General features: G+C 42.3%; 1 protein-coding gene across 7 annotated transcripts in view; it reads left to right on the top strand.

Annotated features, from left to right (window-relative positions):
• The window catches only part of WWP2 (WW domain containing E3 ubiquitin protein ligase 2), a 145,082-nt gene that overhangs the window by 1,742 nt on the left and 128,247 nt on the right, over window positions 1-15,093 (top strand). The window contains exon 1 of one of the 7 annotated variants that reach the window (XM_089902396.1): window positions 1,996-2,456. The exons of the other annotated variants lie outside the window; for them this stretch is intronic. The gene's annotated coding sequence lies outside the window, so the exon portion shown is untranslated. Of the gene's footprint in view, window positions 1-1,995; window positions 2,457-15,093 lie in introns of those variants that run through there. 7 annotated transcript variants of the gene reach the window in all.

Genomic DNA, 15,093 nt, shown 5'->3' on the forward strand with positions numbered 1-15,093 from the left:
CTCATTTAATCTTCACCATGATCCTGTGAAGGTTGGAATTGTCCCTATTCTGCAGATGAAGAAACTGAGGCTTAGTGAAGTCCTTGCTTTAGAGTCTGGAAGTAGTGAGTGACTGAGTAGGGACTCACGCCCCGGCATTTTATCCTTAGACCCATTCTTTTCCATTTATAGAGGCAACATAAAGTTTTATTTTAAAATATTTTTTCAAGTGGACAAAGTATGACATTTTAAGGGAAAAATAGTACAGGTTACAGCAAAAATTGTGAATATGGAGTGTAACTGAAGTTTAGAAAATCCTGTGCTATATCATAGCTGCCTCTTCCTGGGAAAACATTTTTTTCATTCAATGAATATTTATAAGTACCTACTCTGTACCAGGCATTGTTCTAGAGTTGCATTGTCCAGTATGGTGGTCACTTTCCAGTGTTGAACACTGGGGGTAGGCTATGAGTATAAAATACACACCAGATTTTTGAAGACTTAATATGAAAAAAAAAAAGAGGTAAACTATCTCATTGATTTTTTAAAATATCATAATAAATGATAAATATAAATATATGCTATAAATCATAACATTTAAAGTTTATTGGGTTAAATACAATAGAATTGAAATTTCCTCTGTAGTTTTTATTTATTTTTTTAATAAAAAAATTTTTTTAAAGCTGTACCTATTTTTTTTTTTTTTTTAGCTGTACCTATTTTAAATTTATTTATGTATTTATTTTAGGCCACGTTGGGTCTTTGTTGCTGCGTGTGGACTTTCTCTAGTTGCAACGAGTGCGGGCCACTTTTCATTGCGGTGCGCGGGCTTCTCATTGCGGTGGCTTCTCTTGTTGCGGAGCACGAGCTCTAGGCGCGCGGGCTTCAGTAGCTGGGGCACGTGGGCTCAGTAGTTGTGGCTCACAGGCTGTAGAGCGCAGGTTCAGTAGTTGTGGCGCATGGGCTTAGTTGCTCCGCGGCATGTGGGATCTTCCCGGACCACGGCTTGAAGCAGTGTCCCCTGCATCGGCAGGCGGATTCTTAACCACTGCACCACCAGGGAAGTTCCCTATTTAGTTTTTAAAATGTTTCCTAGAAAATTAAAAATTATATTGGACAGTGCTATTATGAGCACCAGGACTATAGTATACAAGGAAGGCAAAAACCCCTGCCCTTGTGGATCTTAAATTTTAGTGGGGAAAGGCACAATAAACAAAATAACCAAGAAAAATGCACATTACATTGTAATAAAGTAGGGAGGCAGGATGTGGGTTATTGGCTGGCATTGCGGTTTTGAAGGGGGTCCTTAGAAAGTCTTCCTGAGAAGGTGACGGTTGAGCAAAGATCTGAAGGAGGTGAGAAAATGAGCCATGTGGCTAAATGGGGACACAGTGGTCCAGGCAGAGGAAAGAGCAAGCTCAAAAGCCCGAAGGAAGGGCCACCCCTGGCAGGCTAGTGGACCTGCCTGGAGGCCGGTGTGGCTGGAGGGGGTGGTGAAGGGGGATGGAGAGGATGAGGTCAGAGAGGCGTTGGGGGTAAGGGAGAGATGGGCAGGTTGTGGGGGCCTTGCAGGCTCTCATGGGGATGTTGATTTTCCCTCAGAGTGAGTTGGGCCATTGGAGGGTTTTGAGCAGTGGAGTGGACATGTTTCATCCTGCCTTCTAACAGGCTTACTCTGGTTGCCTTGTGGAGAAAGCAAAGAGGAGTGAGGAGTAGAAGCAGGGAGACAAGTTTAGAGGCTTCTGCCGTGATCCAGGTGAAGGATGGCCTGGGTGGTAGTGATGGAGGTGGCCAGCAGCGGTCGGGCCCTGGGTATATTTTGAAGTACAGCCAACAGGGTGTATGGAGGTGGGATGTGAGAGAAAGAAAGGAGTCACGGCAACGCTGCAATCTTTGGCGTGAACACCTGGAAGAATGGAATTGCCATTAACTGAAATGGGAAGACTGAATTGGGGGCTGAATTTCTTTCACACTGATTGTGAAGTGCCCAGTAGAAAAACAAGTGAAGGTGTCATGGGCAGTTAGATAGGGAAGTCTGGAGCCGGGCTGGGCTGGGGATGTACATGTGGAAGCAGTTAGCACGAAGATGATATTTAGAGCTAAGAGACTGAGGGAGGTCACTTAGGGCGTAGTGTGGATACATAGCCAAGAGGAGTGCTAGAAGTTCAATTTTGAGACAAAAATCTCAGTTTATACTATTATACTAGTAGGTATTTTAAGTATAGCAAAGCATTGCATTATATCTTGGGGAACTTTGTTTTCTCTCCTTTTCACTTTTCATTTAAAGACCGTTTTGAAAACCATAAGCTAATGGGTCTCTTTTCTTCCTAAGGAGGCTACTCTTCCAAGCGTGCATCTTTGTAGTGCCGCTGAAATCAATATAAGTCCCAGTTTCTGGAAGTCGTCAGGCTTTCTGGGTTGGCAACCAATTTAGAGACCTCCAAGAAGGATGGGAAAGAGACAGCTTGGAAGGATGGGTAATGGCTTTTTAATGTTTAAAATATTGGTTCTACCTAACATTATTGAATGTATGTTGTTGCCAGGCATCCTGCTGTTTTATAGATTTAAAACAAACAACCTCACTGTGGTGAAGTGACCTGCGCATGAGGTCACATAGCTAACAGATGGAGGAGCTGGCATTTGAACCTTAGTCTTCTGAGCCCAGATCTGATGCTTCTGTCAGTAAGATATGCAGTAGTGGATGCATGAACATCACCTTCCACTGGAATCAAGTCAGTGAGTGACTTTGGGTTGCTTCAGACTATTATAGACTCTGGAATTTCTGAGAGGTAGGGACAAAAGGGAAGCTCTTGTTTCTCTTAAAAAGAGCCAACTGAATCTTTTTTTTTTTTTTTGTGGTACACGGGCCTCTCACCGTTGTGGCCTCTCCCGCTGCGGAGCACAGGCTCCGGACGCGCAGGCTCAGCGGCCATGGCTCACAGGCCCAGCCGCTTCGCGGCATGTGGGATCTTCCCGGACCGGGGCACGAACCCGTGTCCCCTGCATCGGCAGGTGGACTCTCAACCACTGCGCCACCAGGGAAGCCCCCAACTGAATCTTTTTGAGAAGGTTGTAGTCCCCTGTTCCTGCCTCACCACCAGCAGCTTGAAAACAAACATTCAGTGCTTTCAGTCAAGTGTTAATCACCATTTCTAGGAATATACTGAATATCAAGACTTGGCAGCCCTGACCTTGGGCAGGTCCTCTTTCTCTCTGTGTCACCCATGCCTTTTGCTTCCTGTTTTGTCCTTAGAACTGCTTTCCAGTCTCTCTCTCCCTTTTCTTTTTTTTCTGGCTGTGCCGTGCGGTTTGCGGGACCTCACTTCCCCAGCCAGGGATTGAACCTGGGCCATGCCAGTGAAAGCCTAGAATCCTAACCTCTAGGCCACCAGAGAACTCCCCAGTCTCTTTTATTACTAGCTTATAATTCCACTGCGCTTCCAATGCTGTGACTTCCCATGTCCCTCCCTCCCTCTCTTCTCATGTGCTTGGTCTTTGTACAGATGGCATTTGGCCAAGTTCAGTTCTGTTTGATTGTTTTTCAATATGGGCCTTCGGGGAATGGAAGGTAACTCAATGCTGAACAGAGGAAAGAGGCGGAGAAAGAAGCATTAGCCTTGGAAAAGCATGAGAGGATGGAGGGAAGGAAGAATCTTTTGAACAGACCCTTCTCATCCACATCTTTCAAGAAGTGGATACAGGGCGGATCTGTACTTATAAGTAAGAAGCACTGCCTGTTTCCACAGTGGCCTAATTAAAAATAAACTCTTAGTGCTGTTGAGTCATTTTTGCTCTTCCCTGCCTCATCTGCTACACAGGTTCTTTCGTCTCAAGATCAGTGTTCAGTGATTTCTTGACTCAAAGCTGGGTCAAGAATTTCAGGAATCTCAGAGCCTAGAATTTCAACATCAAGAAGAACAAGTTTAGCTTGTAGTACTACTTGAAGAGCACTTAGTATTTGCTGGCTGCTTTACCTGAACTCATTTATTCCCTACGATAATCTTATAAGGTAGTGCTATCATTAGGTTCATGTCACAGATGAGGAAACTGAAATTTAGAGAGGATGAGAAGTAACTTGTCCAGTGCCACTCAACGGCTAGTGACTGGTGAAGCCTATTTGTTTCCAAAAGATTTACTGGTCTGAAAGGTTCTTGCCGAAGTTGGGTGATAAGAATAATCAGGTCCTTCAGATATTGCAAGAACTGTCACTTGCTAAATCTGACATGTGTTTGCTTTCTCCTGCCAGAAGCTCTTCGAGGATTTATTTAATGGGGGACTCTTAGAGTAAGATATCTGAACTCCCAGAGGGCAGGGGCCCCGTGGCATTCTGCTTTGTATTTCCAGGGCCTGGCACAGAGTGGGATCTATGAGCATCTGTTGAAAGACTGACCGTGGCTCAGGACTGGATGGGGTGAATCAAAGGGGTCTGGAAGAGGTACAGTCAGAAGGCTGGCTGCCCTCTTGCCGAAGGTGCCCTTGACTGTTATAGTCCCCTGGCTTCAAGAATCAACCCATCCTGGAAACTCCCTAGAGGTCCAGTGGTTAGGACTCGGCACTTTCACCGTGGTGGCCTGGGTTCAGTCCCTGGTCAGGGAACTAAGATCCTGCGAGCCGCGTGGCTCAGCCAACGACAACAAAAAAGAATCAACCCCCCACCCCCAAAAAAGGGGGGGGCTTCCCTGGTGGCACAGTGGTTGAGAGTCCACCTGCCAATGCAGAGGACATGGGTTCGTGCCCCGGTCCGGGAAGATCCCACATGCCGCGGAGCGGCTGGGCCCGTGAGCCATGGCCGCTGAGCCTGTGCGTCCGGAGCCTGTGCTCCGCAATGGGAGAGGCCACAACAGTGAGAGGCCCGTGTACCGCAAAAAAAAAAAAAAGGAAAACCCTTTCTAATAAGACAAATGTTGAGTTGTCCATTGACTGATGAATCGATGAACAAAATGTGGTCTGTCCTTACAAATGGAATATTATTGTTTTTTTAAAAAAATATTTGTTTGTTTATTTCGACTGCACTGGGTCTATAGTTGCGGCACACAGGATCTTTTAGTTGTAGCATGCATGTGGGATCTAGTTCGCTGACCAAGGATCGAACCCAGGCCACCTGCATTGGGAGCGTGGAGTCTTACCCCCCAGACCACCAGGGAAATCCCTGCACAGGTTATTTTTTAAGGGAGGTTACAGCCGGGCCTGGGTCCAGGTGGATATGGAAATCTAGTGCCCCAAAGATGTGTTGTTGGAAGAGGCTTTTCAGTTTCAGCTTGCTGTCATGAAATCCACATCTTCTAAAAGCCTTTGTCCTTAATCGTGTTAATTTCCAATTCCTCCTGTGTGTAACAAATTATCACAAACTTGGTGGTTTAAAACAACCGAAATTTGTTCCTGTATAGTTCTGGAGGCCAGAGGTCCGAAATCAAAGTGTCAACTGTGTCAGCAGAACTGAGATCCTTCTGCGCACTGGGGGAGAAATCCTGGTTTGCCTCTCGTAGTGGCTCTAGGCATTTGTGGGTTTGAGGTTGTGAGACTCAAATCTCAGACTCAGTCTTTTTTTTTTTTTGGCCGCACAGCTTGCGGGATCTTAGTTCCCTGACCAGTGATTGAACCCGGGCCATGGCAGTGAAAGTGCCGAGTCCTAACCTCTGGACACCCAGGGAATTTCTTCAGTCCATGTCTTCATGGCCTTCTTCCCTGTGTCTGTGTCTTCTCTCTTCTGTCTCCTATAAGGACACTGGGCCCACCCTAAAGGATGGTCTCATCTTGAGAGCTTTAACGTAATTACATCTATTTCCAAATAAGGTCACATTTACAGGTTCCAAGAGGGTAAGCACCTAGGCATATCTTTTGGGGACCGCAGTTCAACCCACTACACTAATTAAATGTAGACTGGGCGCTCTTTTAAAAATTAAATAAGGACATCATCCTATGACCTGATTTGAAGAGACCCTTTTTCCTTTCTTGAATTTAAATTTTATATATGCCCCAAATAACACATGCACTTAGTTTAGAAAGTCCAATAGCATTACACGGCTCATAACGCAACAGCACTTCCTTGTTTCACTCCCTTTTGTTCTTGGTTCTTGTTCTGCAGAGTCAATCAGTTTTAACTTATTGAGCTCTTCTCTGGTATAGACTTCTGCATCTCTAAATGGCATCCTTATACCATCATTTCTTAGCTTGTCAGTTTTTTTTTAATTGAAGTATAGTTGATTTACAATGTTCTATTAGTTTCTGGTGTACAGCAAAGTGATTCAGTGATATATATATACACACATATATATATTCCATTATAGTTTATTACAAGATACTGAATACAGTTCTCTGTGCTATACAGTAGGACTTTGTTGTTTATCTATTTTGTATATAGTAGTTTATATCTGCTAATCCCAAACTCCTAATTTAATCCCTTCCCGCCGTCGCCCTTTCCCCTTTGGTAACCATGTTTGTTTTCCATCTCTGTGAGTCTGTTTCTGTTTTGTAAATAAGTTCATTTATATCATTTTAAAAGATTCCGTATGTAAGTGACATCATGTGATGTTCGTCTTTCTCTTTCACTTACTTCATTTAGTATGATAATCTCTAGGTCCATCCATGTTGCTGCAAATGGCATTATTTCGTTGTTTTTTTTATGGCTGAGTAACATTCCATTGTGTATATGTACCACATCTTCTTTATCCATTCATCTGTCGATGGACATTTAGGCTGCTTCCATGTCTTGGCTATTGTAAATAGTGTAGCTTGTCAGTTTTATCTATTGCTTTTTTTTTTTTTTTTTGTGGTACGCGGGTCTCTCACTGTTGTGGCCTCTCCCATTGTGGAGCACAGGCTCCTGGTGCACAGGCTCAGCAGCCATGGCTCACGGGCCCAGCCGCTCTGCGGTATGTGGGATCTTCCCGGTCCGGGGCACGAACCCGTGTCCCCTGCATCGGCAGGCGGACTCTCAACCACTGCGCCACCAGGGAAGCCCTTATCTATTGCTTTTTAACTCTTTGAGCTCTTTTCTGGTATAGACTTCTGCTTCTCTAAATGGCATCCGTACACCATCATTTCTTAGCTTGTCAGTTTTATCTGTTGCCTTTTAACCACTGAGGATGGATGCTGAGCTCTCTTTCTGGCCAGTCTCCACAAATGTACTCTTCTACCCCCACCTTCTGATTACAGCCATATCACAAGTTTTGATTAAATTGTTCATGCTATTTTGATTATAAATATTATTCACAGCTGAGCCACACTGTGTATTAGGATTACATTTCCTTTCTCATAATAGCTTTTGTTTTTACTAGAGTTGTTTATTTCCTGATTTTTTCATTTGCATAATTTTCTGTGTACCTATCACTACCTCAGCCCCAAACATTCTGACAGAGCTAAAATAATACTTCTTTCAGTGCAATCAGATGCCTCATCTAATCTATTTTGTCAGTTTTTTTCTTTCATCTAAAGATGACACATCTTATGAACTCTCTCATCTGGACTGGTTGCTCTCTAGGCTAATGGACAGTAATGCCTTGGGATTTCTCTTCAGCGTTAATCTGGGAATTCCTTTTGCCTCTCCCATGTGAATACACACTGTCCTCCAACTTTCTCATTTACTCCCCTAGAGCGTATCTTTCAGTAGCTTCCTAAGAAAATGAGCTTTGGAAGCAATTTTTTTGACACGTTACAAAGCTGAAAATATCATTGTTTTCCTGTCATGCTTGACTGATGGTTATGGAATTCTGGATTGGAAATAATTTTAATTATAAATTGGGATTAATCATTTTATTTAATAATTGGAAATAATTTTATCTGAAATGTGAAGCATTGCATTGTCTTCTAGCATCCAGTAGTACTGTGAAGTCTGATGCCATTCTGATTCCTGTTCTTTGTAAATGTGGCTGGAAGCGTGTATACTCTTTGTTCTCGTGTTCTGAACTTTCATGACGTTTTGTCTTAGTGTGTTTTTTTGTTTTTGTTTTTCATTCATTGTTCTGGGCACTCAGATTCTTTCTGTATAGAAATGTATATCCTTCAGCTTAAGAAAAATCTGTAACATTTCTTTGCTGTCTTTCTTCTATTTTTGGACTAAGTCAGACATTGGACATTTTAAATGAATCTACTATTTTAAAAAAGTGTTGGGAATTCCCTGGTGGTCCAATGGTTAGGACTCCGAGCTTCCAATGCTGTGGGCCCAGGTTTGATCCCTGGTCGGGGAACTAAGATCCTGCAAGCTGCATGGCCAAAAAAAAAAAAAAAAGGAAAGAAAACAAAAAGGAAGAATTAAAAAAAAATCTTTTCTCTCCTATCTACCATCTTCTTTTTCTTTTGGTTCTATTTCTTAGAATATGTCCTCACTTTATCAACTTCGTTTCTGCTATGAGATCTGTCCTTTCCAAGAGCATTTTCTTATTCTCTGAATCAACCAACCAACCAACTTCCCTCTCTACCTTCCTTTCTTCCTTTAAAATTACATTCTGTTTTTGTTTCATGGATGCAACATTTTCTCTTATCTGAATTGTTTTGAGGTTTTCTCTGACCACGGTTACATTTAACTATGAGTTAAAAAAATTGAAATATAATTCACATACCTTAAAATTCACCAGTTTGAAATGTTCAGTTCAGTGGATTTTAGTATTTTTTACAAAGTTGTGCAACCATCACCACTGTCCAATTCCAGAATATTTTCATCACCCAAAAGAAAACGTGTACTCCTTAACGGTCACTCCGACCCCCAACCCTCTGCCCTGGACAACCACTAATCTACTTACTGTTTATGTGGGTTTACCTATTCTAGAAAGTTCATATAAATGAAATATGATAATCGGGTCTTTTGTTCTGGCTTCTTTCACTTAGCATAATGTTTTCAAGGTTCATCCATATTGCAGCATGAAACAGTACTTCATTCCTTTTTATGGCCAAATAATATACCACTTTATGGATATACTACATTTTGTTTATCCATTTATCAGTTGATAAACGTTTGGGTTGTTTCCACTTTTTAACTACTACAAATAATCCTGCTATGAACATTTGTGTACAAATTTTTGTGTGGACACATTTCAGTTCGTTTGGGGGTATACCTAAAAATGGAATGGCTGGGTCTTAATGGTAATTCTGTGTTTAACTTTTTGAACAAACTGTTCCAAAGCTGCTCACCATTTTTCATTTCTTGCCTGCAGTGTATGAGGACTTCAATTTGTCCAAGTTCTCGCTTGTGCTTATTATTGTATGCTTTTTGATTTTGGCCATTTTGGTTTGTGTGAAGTGGCATCTCATTGTGGTTTTAATTTCCATTTCTCTAGTGATTAATGGTGTTTGAGCATTTTTTCATGTGCTTATTGTTTATTTGTATATCTTCTTTGGAGAAATGTCTGCTTAAATCTTTTGCCCTTTTTTTTTTTTTTTTTTTTTTTTTTTTTGGTGGTACGCGGGCCTCTCACTGTTGTGGCCTCTCCCACTGCGGAGCACAGGCTCCGAACGCGCAGGCTCAGTGGCCATGGCTCACGGGCCTAGCCGCTCTGCGGCATGTGGGAACTTCCCGGACCGGGGCACGAACCCGTGTCCCCTGCATCGGCAGGCGGACTCTCAACCACTGCGCCACCAGGGAAGCCCCATTTTAAATTTTTGATGAAGTTGAATTTATCTAGTTTTTCTTCCATTGTTTGTGTTTCTCCTATCATATCTAAGAAACCATCTCTTAATATAAAGTCATGGAATTAATTATATTTCAATAAAATAAAAAAAAGGTAAAGTCATGAAGATTTACACCAATAGTTTCTTCTATAGTTGCTCCTATATTTTGGTCTTTGATCCATTTTGAGTTCATTTTTGTCTAAGGTTTGAGGGAGGGGTCCAACTTCCTTCCTTTACACATGCATATCCAGTTGCCCCAGCACCATGTGTTGAAAAGACTATTGTTCTTTTCCCATTGAATTATAGTAAGTCCCCTACATACGAACCTTCAAGTTGCGAACTTTCAAAGATGCAAATGTGCGTTTGCATGTCCAGTCATGTAAGTTAGTTCACGTGTCTGTCTGTAAGATTACTGTACTGTAAGATTAAAAATGTTTTCTTTATTTTTTGTGTCTATTTTTTATGTATTATTTTTGTGAAAAGTATTATAAACCTATTACAGTACAGTACTATGTAGCTGATTGTGTTAGTTTGGTACCTAGGCTAACTTTGTTGGACTTATGAACAAATTGGACTTACAAACGTGCTCTTGGAACAGAATTCGTTTGTATGTAGGGGACTTACTGTATCTTGCACTTGTGTCTAAAATCACTTGAACATCAGTGTGGGATTGTTAAGGGAACCGCTGACTGAAACTGCCCACCCTGGCCAGGCACAGTAGTAACCACTTGCCTGAGTTATCTTACAATAGGAGGTCCTGGTAAGAAACACAAAACTAACAAGCTACCAGCAACCTGTCAAAAGGAGAGAGGAGACTCCAGTCCATATGTCCTATCAACCTCCCTTCTGGATTCTAGTGAGAAGGATTCTTCCTTTTCACTGAAATCCATCTTGGCTGAGCGATGTGTGTGCCACTAGGAAGGACCCCGAGTCAGAGTGATTGGCCAGAGATAACCTGGACACTAACCCCATCACCATAAAACCTGAGACTGTGAACCATGTGGCAGAGCAGTTCTACTGGGTTCCCTTACCCTGCTGCTGTGCACCCGGGCGCCCCTTCCCAATAAAGTCTCTTGCTTTGTCAGCACTTGTGTCTCCTTGGACAATTCATTTCCGAGTGTGAGACAAGAGCCCTCTCTCGGGCCCTGGAAGGGGTCCCCCTTCCTGCAACAGGTTTGTATCTGGACTCTTAGTTCTATACCATTGCTCTGTATGTCTTTCCTTATACCGGTACCACACGGTCTTGATTACTGTGGCTTTGTAGTAAATTTTGAGAGTAGCAAGTGTGAAGCCTCCGACTTTCTTCTTCAAGATATTTTGGCTATTCTGGGTCTTTTGCATTTCCTTATGAATTTGAGGATCAGCTTATCCAATGAGTTCTTTTTTTTCCTCTTTCTTTTGATATTTGGCTGTGAGTCAAATACACAGTACACAGAAGTGTACTGTGTACACTTCTTGGGGGTCGGAGTGACCGTTAAGGAGTACACGTTTTCTGTGAGCCTCTCCACAGTTGTGTATGCTTAAGCGTGCTAGGACCCAAATGAGGGAAGGTAAGTGGGGATGGGGAAACCTCTCATAGTTCATGATATAGACTTTCTCTTATCTCCCTGGATCAATATGGTGCCTTATCCCTACTCTCAACCATGCCTTAAGTTCTCAGGTCTGATTTAACCTATCCAGAGATTAAAGTTTAACTCTCTGTTTGGGATTAGGGAGGGATGAGTGCCTAGCTGAGGTGGGTGGGGACTGGAGTCTGAGACTCTTTTCCATGCAGGTTTTTACCAGCCCTCCTGTTTTTAACCCCACCTCCCCCATCGCAGGCAGTTAGATTTCAGTTTTGACTCACTTGCCACTTTCCAAAATGTTGCTGCCATCTCTGTTGTTTCCTTTTCCATTCTTTTTTAGTGAGTTTATGTTCTTTGTGTTTCTTTCCTGACATTTTGATGGGGTTTGAGAAGGGAGCAGAGATAAATATAGGTGTTTAATCTGTCATGTTCATTGAGAGCCCCTGGAAGACTCTCTGTGGGAAAAGTTGGCATCAAGGAAGGTGGTGCAATACTTAGTCTCCTTGGAACCACTCCTGGAACAGCTCCTCCACTGTAGTCTGTTCCTAGAGTTACATATCACCCCACTTTTTCTTCTTCTTTTTTTTTGGCTGCGTCGGGTCTTAGTTGCGGCAAGCGGGATCTTTTGTTTCAGCGTGCCAGCTCTTCATTTGCGGCACGCGGGCCTCTCTCTAGTTGTGGTATGCGGGCTCCAGAGTGCGCGGGCTCAGTAATTGTGGCTTGCAGCCTCTCTAGTTGTGGCGTGTGGGCTCAGTAGTTGTGGCATGCGGGCTCTGTAGTTGTGGCGTGTGGGCTCCAGAGCATGTGGGCTCTGTAGTTGCGGCTCAAGGACTCAGTAGTTGTGGCACGTGGGCTCATTTGCCCTGCGGCATGTGGGATCTCAGTTCCCCGACCAGGGATTGAAGCCACATCCAGTGCATTGGAAGGTGGATTCTTAACCACTGGACCACCAGGAAGTTCCCCCCACTTTTTCATTTGCAATTTTGGGACATAATTTTAGTTTAACCTTGAGCCTTCTGATAGAGGTAAAGTCCTACTTTCAGTGCACTCAAATTAGTTGAAGCCTCAGCTGATTCAGTAACACTGATCCAGTGGTTCTCGCCACAGCTTCACTTTGGAATCGTTTGGGTAGCTTTTAAATAACACAGCTGTCCCCGGCCCACTCCAGACCAATCCAATGAGAATCTCTGAGGTTAGGGTTTGGTTGTCAGTGGGGCTTTTTTTTGTTTCGTTTTGTTTTTATTGCTCTTCAGGTATTCAAATGTGTAGAAAGAATTGAGGACCACTGCTCCAAGGCATTTCATAGTTCATTAAGGATGATTTTACCTAACAGGATAAATTCAGTTGCATCTTTTTTTTTTCTTAATTTTTAAAATTTTTGGCTGCACCATGTGGCTTGTGGGATCCAAGCCATGCCCCCTGCAGTGAAAGCACAGGGTCCTAACCTCTGGACTGCCAGGGAATTCTCCAGGTGCATCTCTTATCACTATCTTCCTCCTCCTCTTTCACTGCCCTCCAGCCGCTCTGGCCCTCTTTCGTTCCTTACACTTTCAAGACATGCAACCATCTCAAGAGCTTTAGCTCTTGCCCTTTTATCTGCCTGGAATGTTCTAACACAGATATCCTCAGTTCCCTCCTTCTCTTGCGTCAGATCTTTGCTCAGAAGTCACCTTCTCAGTGAGACTTGCCCTGTCCACAATGTTCAACATTTCTACTTCCAACCCCCTCCCAAATTCCTGTGTTCTTTCACTGCATGGTGTTTCCCCATACCTCTCGTCACCTCTCTAGTTCTCTTGTCTGTTCCCTATTTGGCACTCGCTTCCCACATATGCCCTTCCCCTAAGCATTAGTCTTTTACTGTATAAAGAAGCCAGTGGTTGGAGCTTCATTTATTCCTTCTGCCATGCTCTTTTCTTTGTGTAGGTAGAAGTTTCTGACCTATATCATTTTCCTTCTTTCTGAGGAACTTCTTTTCAACATTTCGTGCAGGGCAGGTTTTTGTTTGAGAAAGTATTTTTTTCTCCTTCACTTTTAAAGGGTAACTTCATTGGATACAAAATTCTGGGTTGGTGGGTTTTTTCTTTTTTCTTTTAAAAAATATTTATTTATTTATTTGGCTGCACCAGGTCTTAGTTGCGGCACTCGGGATCTTCGTTGCGGCATGCGGGATCTTTGGTTGTGGCATGTAGGATCTTTAGTTGCAGTGTGCATGCGGGATCTAGTTTCCTGACCAGGGATCGAACCCAGGCCTCCTGCATTGGGAGCGCGGAGTCTTTACCACTGGACCACCAGGGAAGTCCCGGGTTTTTTCTTTTAACACGTTAAATATTTCACTGCACTCTCTCCTTGCTTCTTTTTTAAGTTTATTTTTTGATTTTTGTATTCATCCTGCTTGATGTTCTGTGAGCTTCCTGGATCTATTATTTGGTGTTATGTCGTTAATTTTGGGAAATTGTTGACCATATTACTTCAGATATTTCTTTTGCTCTGTTCTCTCTTCTGATATTCCAGTCATGTATTTTGTACCTTTTGAAATTGTCCCACAGTTCTTGGCAGTTCTGTATTTTCTTTTTTTTTTTAATTCTTTTTTTCTCTTTGCATTTTAGTTTGGGACGTTTCTGTTAATATATTTTCAAGCTTACTGATTCTTTCCTCAGCCACATCCAGTCTACTCATGGGCCCATCAAGGCATTCTTCATTTTTGTTACCATGTTCTGCATTTTCTTTTGATTCTTTCTTAGAGTTTCCATGTCTCTGCTTACATTACCCATCTGTTTTTATATGTTGCCTACTTTTTCCATTAGAGCACTTAACATATTAATCATAGTTATTTAAAATTCCCTGTCTGATAATTCCAAAATCTGTCATATCTGAGTCTAATTCTGATGCTTGCTTTGTCTCTTCACACTATTTTTTCTTACGTTTTAGCATAACTTATAATTTCTAACTGAAAGCCAGGCAGGATGTATTAGGTAATAGGAACTGAGGTGAATAGGCCTTTATCTAGTTGGGAGTTTTGTGTAATCTGGCTAGGAGTTGGCTTGTGTTTAATGATTGATGTAATTGTAGGTACCAGAGGCCTCAAATTATGCTAGTATCCTTGTTTCTGTCTCCCCTGTAATCTCTGGTCTTCCCTAAGAACCCTTTCTTAAATAGAGTATACACCTTTTAGCTCTTTCAGCTGTAATCCACTGTTATTTTATTGGACCCTCGATATGGTGGCAGAGTGTGGGTGAGGGAAAGCATTTTATAATTTTATGATTAAATCTCAGTCTTTTAGTGGGTCTCTGTCCCTGGGCTGTGACCTTTACAAGTGTTTATGAACTGTTTTCCTTTCTCAGTGCGATAAAAAGTCTAGAGGGGGCCTCAGGGAAATTTCCTCCCCCGCAGTTGGGATAAGTCCTGGTAGAGTCCTTTTCCTGGAGTGAAGGCTGCTGTTAGAGAACACTCTGGGCATACAGCACAATGGTTACTTTTCCCATCCCCCTGCCAGAGCCAGGATCATTCTTGGCTCTTTACCAGGAGAATCTTACAGGGTAGGAATTTTTTTTTAATGTTTTATTCATTGATGTATCATTAGCACCAAAAACAGTATATGGTACAGAATAAATGCTCAGTACGTATTGAATGATTGAATAAATACTGTTTTACATAGATGTGGGAAAATTTCTCAGACCTAAAATGATAATAATAAACTGATGGCATTTCTCTGAGTGACTAGTTAGTCCCCAATCTAGTGTTTGTCTATTTGCTTAGTGTTTGTGTCTCTCTAATCCAAAACCCTAAGTAAGATAGGATTGTTGTAGAGCAGTTGTTCTCAAGAGGTTTTGACTACAATCTTTAGTAAGACATATACATATTTTATATCATGACCCAATATACATGAAGATGTAAATGTACATTTATCTGAACAAACTTTTTATGAAATAATACTTTCCTTTTTGTA

This window comes from Delphinapterus leucas, chromosome 20 (assembly GCF_059928025.1).
Source record: "Delphinapterus leucas isolate spDelLeu-1000000601 "Yukka" chromosome 20, BTC_Dleu_Yukka2, whole genome shotgun sequence".
NCBI classification, from domain to species: domain Eukaryota; kingdom Metazoa; phylum Chordata; class Mammalia; order Artiodactyla; family Monodontidae; genus Delphinapterus; species Delphinapterus leucas.